General features: G+C 40.5%; 1 protein-coding gene across 23 annotated transcripts in view; it reads right to left on the reverse strand.

The window, feature by feature from the left end:
• Positions 1-17,712, reverse strand: part of SLC10A7 (solute carrier family 10 member 7) — a 148,982-nt gene that overhangs the window by 100,932 nt on the left and 30,338 nt on the right. For 2 of the 23 annotated variants that reach the window (XR_010831490.1, XR_010831488.1), the window contains one exon: positions 4,217-4,319. The exons of 18 other annotated variants lie outside the window; for them this stretch is intronic. The gene's annotated coding sequence lies outside the window, so the exon portion shown is untranslated. Of the gene's footprint in view, positions 1-4,216; positions 4,320-12,164; positions 16,084-16,321; positions 16,854-17,712 lie in introns of those variants that run through there. 3 more of the 23 variants (XR_010831489.1, XM_048071712.2, XM_066996715.1) reach the window with 2 other exon arrangements.

The following is a 17,712-nucleotide window of genomic DNA, read 5'->3' on the forward strand; positions in this document are numbered from 1 at the left end:
CAGATTAATAACAAGTGGATGCTAGAGAGTTTAGCAAGTTTGAATAAAGTCCAAATTCAGGGTAGGAGCTGTAGCTGAACCTGCCTTCTGCTCCATAAGAGGATGCAATGAAAATGAATGGGTAATGAGATCCTTGGCTCTAGAGAGCTTAGCTTTCTTATTCAAGTTCATAATTAATTCAAAGCTTTGATAATTTCATTAGATTCCTCCTCTGCCGGCCCTATCAATAAAAGATGGCACTGGACTGCAGCTCCTCAGTGGCCCAAATACAAAAACAAATGCAGACTGGGAAACCTTTGCTGACTTGCCTACTAACAGGGACAATGGCATATGGCACTCCGTGTTGCGGAGGGAGCATCTGAATAGATACAGCTAAATAAAACATTATAGTTGACAGTTGTAAACTACAGTAACATATTTTAACACCTCTTCCTCATCAGCATTCCTTTTTTGAACATAAAAAAGAGGCACAAGTCCAAACAGCTTCTCTTGCCAGAGATCACAGCTGAAAGCAAGAGTATTACTTAAAATGGTTCTTCAACAAGTGTGAATTAAACCAAGATTTTCACCTTGTATTTGAAGCTGTACAACTCATACTTTTATGTGGCAAAAGAGAGACACATTACACCCACGCACACAACCCCACTGCACATGATCATTTCCAGTACAGGAGATCAGGAGTTGTCCTTACAGGTACCTTTTGTTAATATATCCTTCTTGCAGTTCCTATTATTGCTATGTTAAAAAAAACAACCTAGGTTTATGGGGTCTCTTTGGTATTTGTTGGCCCCATGCCATTCTTTTACACAGACTGATTGCATTTGATCACTTCGAGCAGACAAAGATGCAGAAAGCTGCCTTTTGTAACATCCTGCCTCCGACTCCATGAAGGTGAATCCAGACTTTTGTTTTTAAACACACTTCAGGACCTCTTATTTGCAGAACAGTCTTTGCTGTATAAAACTTTGTAAATCAGCTGTTAGATCTGAAAGATATAAGCATCTGGGCTCCACTTCTGCAGCAGAAGGCTGGGAGGAAACATAAGGGTCCCCACCTCCCCACACAGACTTTGTGTGCAGAGTGACAGCTACGTTTCCATCTACTGCAAAGAATTGTACTCCTCCTCCCCTTCAAGAAAGCTGGTCAAGTCCTCTCTATGGACCGAGGCCAAAAATAGTAGTCCTTCCCTCCCTAACACGCTCAACTTAACTCTATATCTCAAAAGCCTCCAGCCCTATCAGAAGCTGGATCAGGGCCCGACTCTGCTGAAGCGCATCTCCTGACACAAGAGAACCAACTCCGGCAGCCCTGAACCTTTTTGCCGCGCACTTCTACAACGCACAAAGAACAGAGCATTAGCTGGCAAGAACCGATGCACTCAGCAAGACCCTGCACATCTATCATTAGCCACACTACTGGCTGCCACTCCTGATCTGACAGTCATCTACAGACGCGATTATTACTTTTTTTTTTTTAAGCTTAAATTATGCTGGAATTCTACTGCCAGGAAAAATTCTGTACCCAGAAAGGTGCCAAAGAGACACCAGATGGTTCTGGTGGTATATATTTTGACCATAAACCAACTTCGTTACTTCCTTCCTTCCTGACTCACCAGAAGGATTTCTGCTTTATTATTCTCAAGCATTTAACAAGTACTAAGACCATCTTAGACACGTTATGCTTCAGGTATTTAGCCAGTCACATGCAAAAGTCGTAATTCACAACTGGTCCAGGGGTACATTAGTTTGCAATTTTTAACTCCCTTTCTCCAAAGTGTCAGGAATTGTCCATGGCAGAGGATTAAACACTCATTACAGTCAAAAAGAGGAAAAAAAAAATCAGGAAGACCACAAATTAAGCTATATGTTGTCATTCAGATGATTCACCTCAGGGACTGAGGACTTACACACGCCAGCGACCACATTTGCAGTTTTCTTTATAAACCTTTTTTCCTGCAAAATAAACTTAGAAGTAATTTTTCTCACACCCACAAAAACGAGGTTTATATTTGTGGTTCTGGTTTAGCATTAAACAAACTGGTAGTAAACTAAATCAACTGCTCCAGTTTATAATTAAACACACCTAGTAGCATGACCCTGTAGAATTTAAACACTTTTGTGCTTCCAAGTCCCTTCTATCAAGAGGGATAATATTGCCTACATACCTCACAGGGTATTGTCAAAATTAATTCATTGCTTAAAAAGCACTCTGAGATCCTCAGAGGCACAGTACCAACAAACATTAGTGCTGACACATGATACAAATAGTCTCTTCGTTTTCTATTTGAAACATTTATTAGTCATTATTATTGTACAACTTTTTTTAGTGTTTGCTCCTTTTGTGCTATTACAGTTATCAGACTATCTGCAGTCAACTTAATTGAAGCAACACAACACGAAAACATTTAGATGTCCTTATAATATTCCAAGTTCAGATTTGCAGGTGTTTGCAAACCATACATTGCACTTACCATTAATGGGAGGGGAGAGTTCTCTCTAAAATAATGGTAAGATCCTTTCAAGAGGTAAATGCATTGCCATGTATCGAAGTGCAAGGTTAGACCGCGTTCTAAAGCGGCAGTGGTAATAACCAGACCACTTATTCAAACTTATATCAACTCGGAGACAACAAAGACTGAAAGTCACTGTCAGTACTCTTAACAGGACTAGTACTGAAGAGCATGTACATCTCCACTTGAGTTTGAAATAGTAAGCCTTAGTGCTGCTAAACAACAAATTCACTTAATATTAAACAGGTACAATTTCAGTCAACTCATTATGGTACTAAGCTTGAGGGAGTTCTCCTACTGGTCTGCATTACCAGGGAGGATCGGCTGGCCAGGAGCACTTTCAAGCGAGAAGGAACTAGCCCACCTCTGAAGGAAACCTACTTGGCAGTATTTGGCAGAAACTTTCTTCTTCCCATACCTGAGAATAGTGCAAACCTTCACCCCTTCATCTCCCACCTTATCCTGGAATATATATACAGAAAACACTGCTAAGATCTGTAACAGCGATAGCAACAAGATCCAAGACAATCCTCACAGCTACAAAAGTTATTAAAAAACAAACAAACAACAACAAACAGACAAAAGGAAAAAGCAAAGCCATAGCCAAGGGGCTGAGCAGTCCCCCACAGGTGGGTGTCCAAACACCACAGCAAGTACATGCAGCATTCAAGCACATGTGATTCAAGTGGCAAATCAAACAAGCATGCCAAGGTTTTGATAGAATTAAATACTGAATACGTTCTAAACTCTGTTCCATTTCCTTTTATTTTGGTATCAAACTACCCTGGAATTAATTAGACTCTATATCTTTCCCTAATAATGCAGCAGAACTACACTAAAGGAGAGGAAAAGATATACTGGCAACATTTGGAATGCCTGGGTCAAAAAAAAAAAGGCATTTTATCATTCTTGTCAAGATTCAAATGAAATGGCTGTGCACAGCTCAACCATAACTACAGTTTCTTTTTACTGCAGTGTCACAGGCAAACAACGCTGCCCATAGCTTTACATGTGGGCCATATAAAAAAAAAAAAGGCTTTTTCACTTTTAATTATATTTTTAAAAAAAATAAAAATAACTCATTTAAACATTCGAATCTTGAGTGTCATTTGGCAGCCTTTGAGTAACCTTCCCAACTGTGCTGCTCCGAAGCTTACACAGGAACTGTGCCTCCCAGGCACCCCAGAGAGGATGCAGAGCACGTGCCATGCACCACGACCTGCGTGGCCATGAGCCGTCCCCTCTTCGTGGAAAGGGCCAAGGCTGAAGATGCAAAGTAAGGAAACTAAAACGCCCCAAAGCATCTCAGTAGGAAGCAGTCTGGCCATTGTACGAAGCTACTCTGTGTAGGCCTGCAATTACCTGCAGCTAAAACCTTATTTTCAGACATACACTAGTGGGAAATACAGCTCAAGTACCAAACATAAGGTTAATATCCATGTTAACATGCATGGCACAATGCAGGAGAGCAAAAAACCTAGAAGTGTAGAAAAGATTTGGAGAAGGAAAGGTAAGAACTCCAGTGGTACTACTGCAGGATTACACAGAGAGCATGATGTGGTAGTATAACATATTATAGTGTCCGTGTTATTAATGAAAAACTTAATAGATCCATGCCTCCTATTTGTCAGAGAAGAAAAAAAAAAGGCTGAAGAAAGTAATGGAAATGGCTTGACCAAACAGGACAGAAAAGGAAATTTTATCTACCCAAAGAGATCAGTGTAGTTCGAGAAGGTGGAGGAAGAAGCCAGGACGTCAGAAGTAGCTTGAATGAGTCGGCAGAGTCCCTTTAAACAACTCCTTCCATCTCCTATTTAAAAATAAAATCTCATGTGAGTGTTACTGCAGCTCATGTCTTAACTGCTGTTTCCATTAATAAGATGTTACAGCTCTGTAGAAAGCTATTTGCCACAGCACTGTTACTGCAAACAGAATATAAATATACCTAATAAGGTTTAATCTGTGTTGCTGTTCATAAGTATTCATCTGAGCTCAGACGGGAAAAAAATATATATATTCAAGTTCCTGGTTTTGAGCACTAAATTGAATCAGGTGTCCTCTTCTCTTAAGAAAATTAAGTTGCTTTTGTGCAAGAGTGTTTTAATGAGAACAGAGCTTGCCGACATTGATAAATGGCAATGACACCAGAGAGAGCATGTAAGCAGGACAATATGTGCATGTTACAGTCTTACAGGCTATTTTTCACTGACTATCCTGAATGACTTCGCTGTTTCTTAAGGGGCCTATTAATCTCAAATTTAGTTATTACACAACGTTTATTTGAACATATATTCTGTGGATGATGACAGTTAATAAAGGAAATCTTTTACAAGCTGTATTTTTACATATTGTTCCAACTGCAGCTCCCAGTCACTCTGCTGTATTGATGGAATAACCTAGTTATGATGCAGCTTTAAAAAAGGCACATATATTCAGATTCTTTTCTAAGCATGTGGGGACTCTTAAATAACTGTTAAAATGCATATAAAATCCTGCTACAGCACAGCAAAAATAAAAGAGGTAGTGTTAACTGTTCGGCAAAATCTCTGGCTGCACAGTTGCCCACTCAAAGGCAAGGCACATGCCTTTTTAACACTCCAGCATAACCTTCGAGAAACAAATAGAGCCTGGCTTTGGCCCTGGAGGTGTATATACACTCCATATTGAATTCAATAGAAGCCATAGTATGCATCTTACACATGAGTTTGGCCCTAGGTGTTTATATACATGATAGGCAGTGGTATTTCATGGAGGGGAAGAAAAAAAAAAGAAAAAACCTGCAGGCACTGATAATAACTAAATTTTTCATCCAATCTTATAAAAATATGATCCAATGTTCGAAAAGCATCCTAAAAGTACTGAATTACTTGCATTTTTCAGTGGAGAAGTGGAACTGCACACATAATCTTATTCTCTTAAAAAAAAAAAAAAAGATGCACAATCCCCCCACCCCCAAAACAACCAACCAAATAACAAAAATGCCCACCAAGATATGGAGGGGATTATGTTTTTATCCACTGCCGTGTTTCCTGTGGTCCAACACATCTGTTCCCTGTGAAAAAGTTACCACCTCATCCCCAACCTGCCTTTAGAGCTGTGCTGACAATATGAAAACATTTCTTTATTTCAATAATGTTCAGTAACCATCAGTTTTAAGGAAACAATGTTGAACGGGCTCTAGAATATGAAAAAAGAATAACCAACACTCTGCTTGCATTTTAGCAGGGGAATATCATCCAGAGAATGATGCCTCCCGAACACATCATTGAGCCAAGGCTATGAGGCTGTGCACACTACAGATCTGTTCTGCGCTGGCAGAGGTTGCCACCACCTGAATATGAGTTTGTGCTGCTTCAGCCAGGCTCAGTGCTCTGCCACAAGCAGCACACGGAAACGAGCTGGGGACTCTGCTGGCAGCAAATTATTGCCTGCTGCCTACTCCTAGCCAAGTTCTCTCTGTTGAAAACCAGCCTTTCACTCCCCCATTTTTGTAGTTCCTCATAACCATCACAGCCTGCTGGTAATAATATTTACAAATACAAAACCATCCATCAAAAGGGTGTCAGAAGGCAGGCCTTTTAGACTCACTTGTTTAGTGTATTTGCTGCTCCACTGAAGGATTTCTCCGTTCACCGATAGTTTCAGCGATACTGAGAGAACGAAAGAAAACTGTCCTGCTATTTCCTTACATCAACAAACGGTAACCTCTTCTTTGAACAACATGCAGGACTCAAGGGAGTGCTGGAGGGTCAGCCTGCTATTTATTGTACAGAGGCAATAGGAGATGAAGACTAAAAACCAGTACAGTACTTACACTAAAGAGAGAATAAAACCAGAGTGTGTTAACATTTGTTAACAATTCAAATAGCAAACACTGAGCATTCAAACTTTCAGAACATTTGTGTGTCAGTCTGCAAATTTCCATTGATACTTATCATCTATAGAGTAGCAACAGGAAATCCATGCTGAGCAAGGGTTGGAAACAAAGCAGAACGAACGTGAAAGCCTTCAGAATCAGCACGAGAAAGGACACGTGAACAAAGCCAGGAGGGCAGAACCTCTGTCATGAGCCAGAATGCCCATCTCCCAAATGAAAGGACCAAGACACGGTCTCCTCAGGTACAGACAAGATGCTTCATGAGACACGAAGTGCACACCACCTGACCAACACATGCTACCTGCTGTACAACGCTGAGCTGCTTTGTCCTGCAGTTTCGTTGCTTTATCCTAAATACCACAGACCCATCCGTATCAGATGCTTGCATGGCTGCATAGCATGCAAAACCAATATGCTACCCACACGACTTACCAGGAAAAAAGGCTTATCCAGGCTCTATACAGAAACATAAATGTAGCCAACAGAGCCCTTCTACAACCTCATGTCTATGCCCTCATGAGGTTAAGGAGAACAGAGATTTCTTCTTTCTAGCGACTGTGGCCTTTTGGCAACTAGAAGGGCTGTCAGTGGAGGCGGCCACCACAGCTCTCACTTCATCCTTGTGTCAGAGTCCTTTACCAGCCATACTCCAAGTCCAGCAGCACCCCTAAAGCTGTAGCTTAACCTTCTAAGTCTGCTGCCCTCTCACCAGCTGCAGCACAAACCACAAAACAGTACTCATAAGATAGAGTGCCTTCCAGCAGTGGGTCCTACACCACGCACCCCACTGGGGAAGCAACCTGAACATCTACAGTGGTTTTTTGGCTACCAATACGAATAAACAGAGGCAGGGTGTTTTTTTCTCCTGTACTTGAGAATTTTAACTGCAAATACTAGATTTACTGTCCAGCGCCAGTGTAAACATTCAAACAAGTGATTTAAAGCTGACAGCCTCATAACAACACATGCTTTCTCACACTGAACATATACGTGCCTAACTATCTGCAAACTCCTTGTTCTAGCATCTGACTTCCTCCTCCACAAACTTCACCAAGGCCTGTTGTGACAGTCATATAGCCAAACCTGCTGTATGAATTTTTGGCCAAATGGAAAGCCCATTTCCATAGTTCTCCTAGACATCAGGACACAAAATGTAACTTCTCCCTCCTACCCACGTACTGTGAAGTATGAGCATTAGCAGCCATACACCTGACATCTGAATGTGAACCAGGCTGTGCTACACAATTAGAGGGTAAAAAACATAGAACATAAGCAGTCACTGACACTTTGGTATGAAACCTACACAAACATTTTTCACATCTTGTATTTGTTAGTGACTTGAGGCTTACTACCTTAGCAGTGAAGACACTAGCTCTTGTACCAGCAAAAATGGACTGCTGAACAATGATTTAATAAAGGAGGCTCAGCTAAACTATGGTATACGAGTAACTGCCAACTTGATCCTCTCTTCTGGTCAAACATTTCATAACTGTAAGTGACTTTCTCTAAAAAAAAAAAAAAATTACTGTAGAAGGTATCCTCAAAAGGATACAGAGCAATAACAACCTCCCAAACATACTTTTATTTAAGTTCACATTTTCTGAGATCTTAAGCTGTGATAAAAACACTTAAAGGTCTTGTCCCCTGATTCTCCTGGAGACACATCATCCATAACATGATTAGAGGTCTAGTTAAACAATGCATCCCACAACTCCAAAGAGTATTACTTCCCTGCTGAAGTGAAATGAAAGCACAAGGCCACTTTTTAAAAGGTGCCCTTTGCATTAACTGTAAGGCTGTGCCTGCACCAGCATCTTTCTATAAATATCCCACTGTCATATTGCTTTCTGGGCAGTTGGTAGCAGAACCAGACATTTCAACTGCAGCGCCATCCAAACCAGCCCAGAATAGCATTGTTATTAAAGTCCTCGTCACTACTGCCACTGGGAACAGCTTCACCATTACTCGTGCAATGCCAGGAGCCAGGAAATAAAGCATTAATCTAAAGGAGGTGCACTGTGTAAAGTGGCCCACTGCACAGATCCACGAACCTCCACCTCTGGAGCTTGTATCGGAATGTGTCACAGGTCACAGTTACAAGATGCAGAGATTTTCATCTCATCAACAAATGTCTGGTTATATCACAAAGAAATACAGCTTCTTTCTTTATTTAACCATAGCACAACGTTTGGCTTTCCTGCAAACCAGTACTGTATGGCACAGGAAATTCCCCTCTCATGAGGCCAGTCAAAGCTCTGCATGCTACAACATTGTGGCAGAAATGCAAAGGGATAGGAAAGAAAAGTAGTATACTATAAGGAAGAGACTAGCACTGTAACCACTACCTGCAGGTAAAAGAAACCATCTTTACGTGTGCAACAGCAGTCTTCTAAGCAGTGTTCAGACACCCCTGTAATTTAAATTCACAATTCACATAAGTCTAACTAGAAATAGTTATACACATACACACACACAGAAGGGAAAAAAGAGGGGAAAAGTGTGCAACTGTGCATCTTTAGAAGCTACTTATCTCAAAAATTTGTCCCAGGAGTTCGGCAGTGTATCAGTACTAACCGAAGCTCCAAATTTGCTTTCAGAGAAAAAAGCTAACTACATTATCGCTACTTACCACTACCTTCCTTTGGAAGCACACCCAAACCACCTTTCAATTCTAATCAGTGAGATGGCCCCATTTTCCATGGGACCTGCTATATCCTCTAACCCAAAGGACCAGGGCAGCTGGTCTTCCCTGAAGTTAAAGGATAAGCACTCAAGTCTCAGTCAAGTCTAGGTCACGGACCTGATTTCACAACTACCCGGCTAGCAGTAGCAGTACATCATGAACTACAAAAACACCAGATCTGTTCTTTGAAATTTTCATTCCTACATATATAATGTAGGAATTTTTATTTTATATATAATTTGTGTACATATAAATAAAAGATATGTAGTGACTCAGCTAAATTAAAGACATTTTTATTATTTCCTTGAAGTAATTTACTTTATTCTCTAATGGGACAAAATACTTTAAAAATGCTACTTCTCTGAAGAAAAGGTGAAAACATCTGAGTGTTTCATGTACAGAATCCCATTCACATTCTGCAGAGAGCAGAGGCTCACCAAGAGCTGTGCCAAGTGCTAGTCTAAGAAATGCACAAGCTTGTTTTACTGCAAGAGATCACAAACCTGCCATGTGCATTAACCATGCTCTTAGAGGCTGCATTCACTGAGCTTCTACACTCTCCATTTACACCCAGAGCTGGCTGAAAACTGGAATATCCACCATCAGGGAGATTCCAGTATTTGAACATTTGCTTTAATCCCAAGTTCTCTTCCCTAGAATCACAACTTCCCATACAGTATTTGGAGAAAAAGAAAAAAGAAAATAAACACCAAAACAACTTAACCATTTCATCTTGGTATTTTGCTGCTTCCTGCTGAATTGCTCAGGCACCTAACAGAAGATGGCCTCTACCCCTATTAGTCTCTGCACAAAGCTTTTCAGCTGGTCCACATCTCCCAGGGTGCAGCACTGTTACCAAATTCTTATGAGGCACTGAGAAGGTAAAGCCAGGCAGATCAGCTTATCAAGAGAAATGAAGGCATGAAGCACCTAAATTACAGTGAAAAACGTGGAAGACTTCAACCTTGTTTGCAAAGCTGCAAGATTCACCCAGGTTAATCTGACCTGAAACAAAATATTTACATACAGATTTTCCTGAAAGAAAGTGGAAACACTTCTAAACAGTCTGAATTGCACACACACAAGAGAAGGGGAAAAAAAAAAGTCCCCAACTATTTCCTACTAAACATGGTTTGTAGCCCAAATTCTGTATTTCTAAAGCAGTTACTAAATAATGAATTGCATGTACAATGTAAAAGAAAAACAAAAACACAATCATGGAAAAGAAATCTAACTGGAAAACAGTTTATAATGTGTCTTTTTTCTAGTATTTTGTGCTTAAAACTATATTCTCACCTTACTAAGAAACTGTAGAGACGAGGCCAATACATTTTGAATTGCCCACAGGGAACTCCAAGGAGAACTCAATAAAAGAAGTAATCAATAATTTTGTGTTCAGTGCAAAGGCTCCAGGAGAACACAGGCACTGCTACAACCTATTCTGCGACAGTCGCTCATCACAGGCACTGAATAAGGCAAAAGGCATGGAACCGAAATTGTGTTGTTACACCATTTAAGCCCAGAACATAACATTAGCTACCCAGGTAGACCTAATAAGTTTGCAGAAGCAATCTAGATTCAGAATGTTCTCCACCTTAGAGCACTTAAGTAATGTAAGATGCTCTATGATACATAAATGGACAGTGTTGTGCGAACAGTACAGCCAGGTCAGAAGTGGAAGAACTGCTCACTTTTCTGTACTGCAGGAGATCCTGGTTCCAAGACAGGCATACCGCCTTACCAGCAATGCACAATGTCACCACATGTGAACACAAAACTGAGGAACAAAATTAGGATGCACAAACAAGCATAAGCAGCAGAAAAAGTCACCTTGTACTCCACAAGCAATTCAAAATTACATCTTACACAAACACCAAAGACTAACTAAAGATAAGCACTTAACAACTTGGTATCTGGCGTGATAATTGCTTTTCATAAATACAGCTCTCACTTTAAAAAGTTTCATTTAGGTTACTGTTTCTTTGAGCTGTCTGTGATAAGCACATTTTGGGTGAAACAGACAAATAAGGATGTTAGAAATCATGTCTGGCTAGTATTTTGAGTGATGTTTTGCCACTAATAGAAGCCTGATAAAAGGTAGAGAAAGCCTCTGCATACCAGTGATACCATCAAAGGGGGAAGCAAAAAAGCTGTTTACAAAACATTCTCTTCTCTGCTACATACATTCATTCTAAACCTGAGTTGCTGTTTAGTCAAGTCTATTGTAAAAAAATGTCAGAAAAACATCACAATATAGTCACCAGCCAGTCGATTTAAAGTTCAATTTGCTCTAACACCACAACAAATATATTTCTATAATCTGTGTATCTCCTCCTCCTGTGGAAGTATCAACAAAATTCAGAGTGATATACTTATCTATAATATATAAAAGAATCATATCAGTGCTATAAGCCATAGTGTAGCTATATAGCAGCAGAGCATGAAACAGTAATCAAAGTCCTGAAAAATACACCATTGTCAGCATTGTACACTGGTACCAGTGTATTATAGCACCTTGGCTTAACATAAATCAACCTAAGTGCCTGCTTTGGTAAGCACTTCGCACTCAGTGTACATCAGCACTGGGGGGGGAGGTAATGCACAGAGAAACAAATCAGAAAATGGGACTTGTAAATAACAATTCAATTAGCGGATTTATATTACTGGTTTCCTAACAAACTCCATACCCACACCTAGAGAGAGCCCCTCCTGCGGCCTCCCCCCCTGCCGTCTGCGCAGGGCCGCTCTTTTTGCTGCCAAGCCCTTTGCCCTTTCAATCGCCGTGTGTAACTGTGCTGCCAGAGCCGAGCCGCCCCTCGCAGCAGTGGGCAACGGGGCTGCGGCGTTACTCTATGGGCCCAGCCCTCGGGCGGGCTGCAGCCAGGCCCCCACAAGAGCCTCAGCCCAGGCCTGAGCATCAGGGTGGGGAAAGAGGTGGTGGGTGGGGGGCTGCCGCTGTATGGTGGGGCACAGCCACAGCTTCGTGCCCCGATCCCTCTGAGGACCAGGGGCAGCGTGCTGCCATGCTGGGAGCTCACCTGTGTGCCTGATGCTGCCAAGTCCCTTGCATACAGGGAAGGTGTAAATCCATTGCGCCGCGTGTTTCAGTGCTGTCCTGTCCCATGCCATTGTACTTACAACATGTGTGCTGCTTAAACAGAGCAGACCTCGGGTACTTACTTAGCTGATTAGCTTTTCTTAATTTCTTCTTCATTTCTTCTTAATTAGAAGAAAAATAAACACACACACCAGTAAAAGATACTACTTAGTTCACGTTGTAGGAGATGATCTCAAAGAATACAAGGAAAAAAGACCTTGGCTCTAAAACAACTTCTAATTTTGTTTAAAAACACACGTGCCCTAATTCCCCATAATGACAGAAGACACAACAGAAATGTAACACAGTCTTATTAAAATCATGTTTTGCAGACTGTGCAGACCCAGATTTACTTGATCACTTGTGAAGCAAAATTTCCCTAACCTCATTAATTTTCATTTATCTAGCCCTCTCGAAGAAGGAGGTAATCAGAAGCAAATTTGTATTTTAATTGTTTCATTGTTATATTATCAGTGCAAAGAAGTCTAATAGATAGTAATTCATGTCACAATACTCTGTCAAAGAAAGACCGTATAAAATGATACTAACAACGTAATTTAAATATTTTAGAAAGCAGACACTATAGAAGTTCTGCCTGCTACTACTCCTCTACTCCACAACGGTAATAAAAACTACACGTCAACAACAAAAAAAAAATGTTGCTTTACAAGCAGCTCATTTTCAGAGCACGGCCGTCCACGCCTGTCAGCACAGTCACAGCACCTTGTTAGCAGCAGCACCGCTCTGAACCGGGGAGAGGAGTGCTCAAAACCAGCCCTCTGCATTGAATTCATTCTTGGGCACAAGGGTCATGGACAAAACACCAGGATAAGCCAGGGGGCTGCAAAGTATGTTAATATAGTCAAGGGGTTTTTCTTATACAGCCACCAGCTCGTACACCTACTATGACTTGATTTAGACTTTTAGGGTCTGCAATTTAGAGAAAAAGCTTTCTCAACTATCTCATGATCCTTCAAACCCTCTCCTTTGCCTCACAAACCAACTGCCATCATGTTGGCGATGTCAGAGTGAACATCATCCAAGTCAATTGGAACACTGACTACAGGCTTTCTCTTTCAACATCGCTAGATATACATGACTTTGGTTAGCTGTAAACCAGGAAAAGGAATGATCAATTTTTAATTACAAGAGATTAGAAGAAAAATCCCTTCCTAACACTCCGTTTTCTTGAGGTTTGTTCTAATTAACTTTCTCCTTTCTCCAAGCTATAGGTCAAAACCTCCACAAACTGAAGTAAAGGTAAGTTGCACAAGACATGCCAGAAAACCAGAAATTCAACAGCAGGAGTTGTCTAGCAAGAATCTAAGCATAATCAAGTCCTCGAGAACCTTCTGCTGTTCATGGTAAATGTTTTGTGCTTACAGATGCATTGCCACCAACCACAACAGAAAGCTGTAGTGTTATTTCCATTCCTCATTTTTCACTTGCTGTGAATGGAACATGTAAATGGAAATACATTTGTGAATGGAAATACAGATTTTCCATTGATTTCATGGTCTGTACAGATCAGGCTTGTGTCTCAATGAATTTAGTAGGAGATTTTTGTAGCTGGTTTTACACAGCCCAGGGTCAGAATGTTGCAATAGCTGAGATATAATAAAAGGAAAACTGTGACCTAAGCTTCTAACAGAGGATGTGCTCAGGCTATGATGGGGTGTTTACAACAGTGAATACTCCTGAAATTACTAAATATAAAAGTTGCTGCATGGAGGAAAATGTATACATATTTTCTAAAACATAATTCCTATGTCAACATCCCTATAAAGACCATATTTCCTTCCAGCGACAAACTATTGGGTCCACACTGATGATGTATTTTAGTTTCCTTCACAATTTACACTTGTATTCACTCACAATTTTCTTCTTTCCATTTGCAAGACTCACTCACTGAGTTCTTGGTACAGTCCCTGCTCTTCAATAACACTGTTCTATGGTTATATTCTTACATACCCGAGAGGATGACATCAATGCAATAGACAGATGTTTTCTTCCGTATATAACTGCCAGCAGAACAAATACCTCCCTGGCCCCCAACTGCTCATCAACTGTTCTCACAGATTTGTAGGGGGCAGACTATTTCATTCCTATGTTTTTCCTTTCTGAAAGTTATTTCAGATTCATAAAGATTCTTCTGTAATGGAAGTGCTCAGAAGCAAGCAGTATTCAGAATACAGTGTAACACCTTAACTATACACAAATTTACTGAGCTTATATAGGGCATTTACACCTATTCCTCAGTCTACTCATGCATCTGAATTGCTCTAAAGCCTGTTTTTTTTTCTCAAGTCCAGCTTTGGACTTGAAAAAAGAAAGAGGGAGATAGTAGTGCTTCTAATTCTCTCCCTTCCCTCACATCTCTGAGAAGCACAATACCTGTTCTCTATCCTACCAAGATTTTAATGATGCTCAAAATATTAATAAGATGATCAACTACACCTGCTGACAGCCATAGGGCTTGAAGGGCTAAATATACCTGCATCACTAGAAAATGTTGCTCTGCCATTTCTTTAGGCACCAGATTTTTATTTAGTTAGTTATTTTTAAACACTGCTTTGGGTGTAGAGCAATACTGATAAGGTATGCAACTGAGCAGGAGCAGGGGGTCAACAAATCAGCAGTTGTGGCCATGTTGGAAGAGAGACAGACATACCTGTCCCAAAGGTAAAAATGTAAAAACTCAATGCACTTCCAGTCAAGTCAGCTTTTTGGGGGGTTCTTGCTTGAGTAGCATGTTTTGAAGAGAAACTGTTAAGACTGAAACAAGTAAGTAAATTCAGTCTTTTAAATCACTCCAGGGATCTTCTCACTAATCACTCAAAAATCTGTTAAACATATGTAACAAGGGTAATAAATTGCAAACACATATTTAGTATGACTAGAAATTCACACCCTCCCACTCAAACACATACACACAGTATTTACCACACATGAACATTACACTAGAGACAGTGAAATTGTAGCAGTCATAACACAGACAATAGGTCATATCTGATAACTACAGTTTATTATTCTAAAACTAAGAAAAATTGTTCTAACTCTACAATTCTACAATGACAAGCAATGTTTTCACTTAGCAGAATAGCCATTCCACTCATAACCTTGATATTTTCATCTGGAGAATAAAAAAAAAAAACAACACAGAAAGCTGACATCAGATTTTTTTTTCTCTCTCCAAGAGCCACCCACCCTAAAAGCATTACAAGAATTCAAATACTTACAATCTTAGTCGTTATTTTAGACTACATAACAGAAACATGTTGATCACTAAACAATATTATTCAGCATTTCATTAGAAATATCGATATGGCAAAAAGCGGTGATGTGCAGACATCCTGCCTCTGGGAGTAGATCTGAATTCATTTTAGATTAGGAGGCAATGATCTAACCCACTATCCTGACAAGTTAACTATCCTAACTGACACAATCCTGCATAGGAATAACACCAGCCCTGAGAATGGCACACTAAACAAAAAGAACTCATGCTAACTTCTGCTATTTACAAATGACAATGAGGATCTGAATGAGTTACACAAATCTGCTACTTTGACAGTACTGCAATTTTTTGTTTAGTTTTTAAATTAACAGCTACTTACGTAACGGTACCAAAAAGAGCAAATAGTTATTACAGGCAGGACTGCACTGGCAAGAAAATTTAACCAACAAAAGGGTTAATTAGGGATACAAATTTTCTCAGACTGTTAATAATGGGAACAACACATAGTATGTGCCCATAAGTAATTCTCAGGTACCTTTGATCTTCGGCCCCAAGTGATTGCTGTTGCCTACCATACCCTGGCCTCTGGGACTCTCTCAGAACCAGACATCTGGCTACTTTGTTGTTTTAGACTAATCTCTTCCCAGGAGAGCTCAAGAAATGACACCAGGCAAGGAGGGTCCTGGCAAGGGAAAAAACATTACAGTATCAGCAGATTTTTGAGTGGACTAGAGTATCAAAATTGTCTTCGAATTTCTATGGGGATCCTGTGGCTTCTCTGCTCGCCAGCTCAGCTTTCACACAGAACACACATGATCCCGTTTTAAGGAGCCGCTAATCTCTTTGGAGAAGCTAATGAACGATAATCCAGGAGAGAACACGTGGCAAGGGCAAACAGACAGAAAAAAGCAAGGAATAGGTGGATTTAATAAAGATTTTATTGAAAGGTCAACACACTGCATGACGAAATAATGTTTTCAAAGCCCTACAAAAATAACTTCAACATCCAAACACTCTTTTTGACTAATTCCCTGTCTTCGATTTTAACTGCCAGCAACGTTATCATTAAAGTATGACCCTCTGACAAGTGCAGCAGTATCAGCCTAGTGCTGGACTGGCTGCTCTGGGCTTAGAAAAAGCACACTTCACAAAGCACTAAGCCCACAGGCGTAAAATGGGCTACTAACGTGAAGGAAGGAAGGTTTAATATTAAGGCTAGAAGCTTCCACCATTTCTGTCACCTGAGGCTAACTGGGTTTTGCCCCAAACTCTAGTCTGTTAGGTTCCCATCCTTCCCAAACCAGAGGTGTCATCAGATGTGGTGCTCTGGGCAGCTGGACAAGAACCGCTGTAGGCTTCGAGCTGAGCATGCGGCCCTGCAGAAGAAGACCCTTCTCCTACACCTATACTTCAACGTCCTGGGTGGTCCTAGGCAAGGGAAAGAACCAAGACCTAGAAGAAAATAAAAATCTCACACATCTTTCTCTGAGGACGGTAAGCATGCCCATAACATGAACATCATCCCAGACACATACTTCTGAGCAGCATCATTTTTAAAACCTAGGGGTGGCACATAACAGCAGTAATAAGAGATCACTTCTTGACTCAAAACCACCACCACACCTTTTCTTCCCTTCCCTCAGCAAAGGCAAGTTAAAAGGGGCACTAACAAAATGCAGAATCTAATCCTCTCCCAAGATATCATACAGGCCTGTATGATCTAACTTAGCCTCACTTCAAGGTACTTTCAAAGCATTCAGAACAGAGCTTTGCCCAAAACTCTGAATACTCTGTCATATTGCATCAGCTCCCAAAGTAAACAAATCCTTGCCAAAAACTTACGTGAGTATTACAGACAGAAGCAGTTTGAAAAACGTGTGCTGAACTGAGGACCAGGCTGTTACAGAGCACCCTACTTTACTTTTATCTTCTTATTTCTTACAACACAGATACCCTGCTTCTTACCATCTACAGCATTCCTCTGTGGGAAAAGTGGTGCTAAAAAGTTGCTCTCATGTATTTTAGCAGTTTCTTAATGCACTCTAATATTTGAATCAAGAAGAAAAGAACTTGTGCTTCTAGTTACACTATGAGGACAGTTAAAAAAAAAAACTTCTGTGCAGTTCAGCATACTTGTGAGATGTGCAAAAAGATGCTTTTTTTTTTTCCTGAATATGACTGAATTAAATGCTCCCAATTCTCCAAATTGTCCCTGCTTCCTCTCACCAAGCAGGTACATTGTTCAAATGAACATGGATTTGTCCAAACAAATTTTACAATACCAGTAACACCAGGACAACACAAACTGTTT

Source organism: Anser cygnoides, chromosome 4, assembly GCF_040182565.1.
Source record: "Anser cygnoides isolate HZ-2024a breed goose chromosome 4, Taihu_goose_T2T_genome, whole genome shotgun sequence".
Classification (NCBI taxonomy): domain Eukaryota; kingdom Metazoa; phylum Chordata; class Aves; order Anseriformes; family Anatidae; genus Anser; species Anser cygnoides.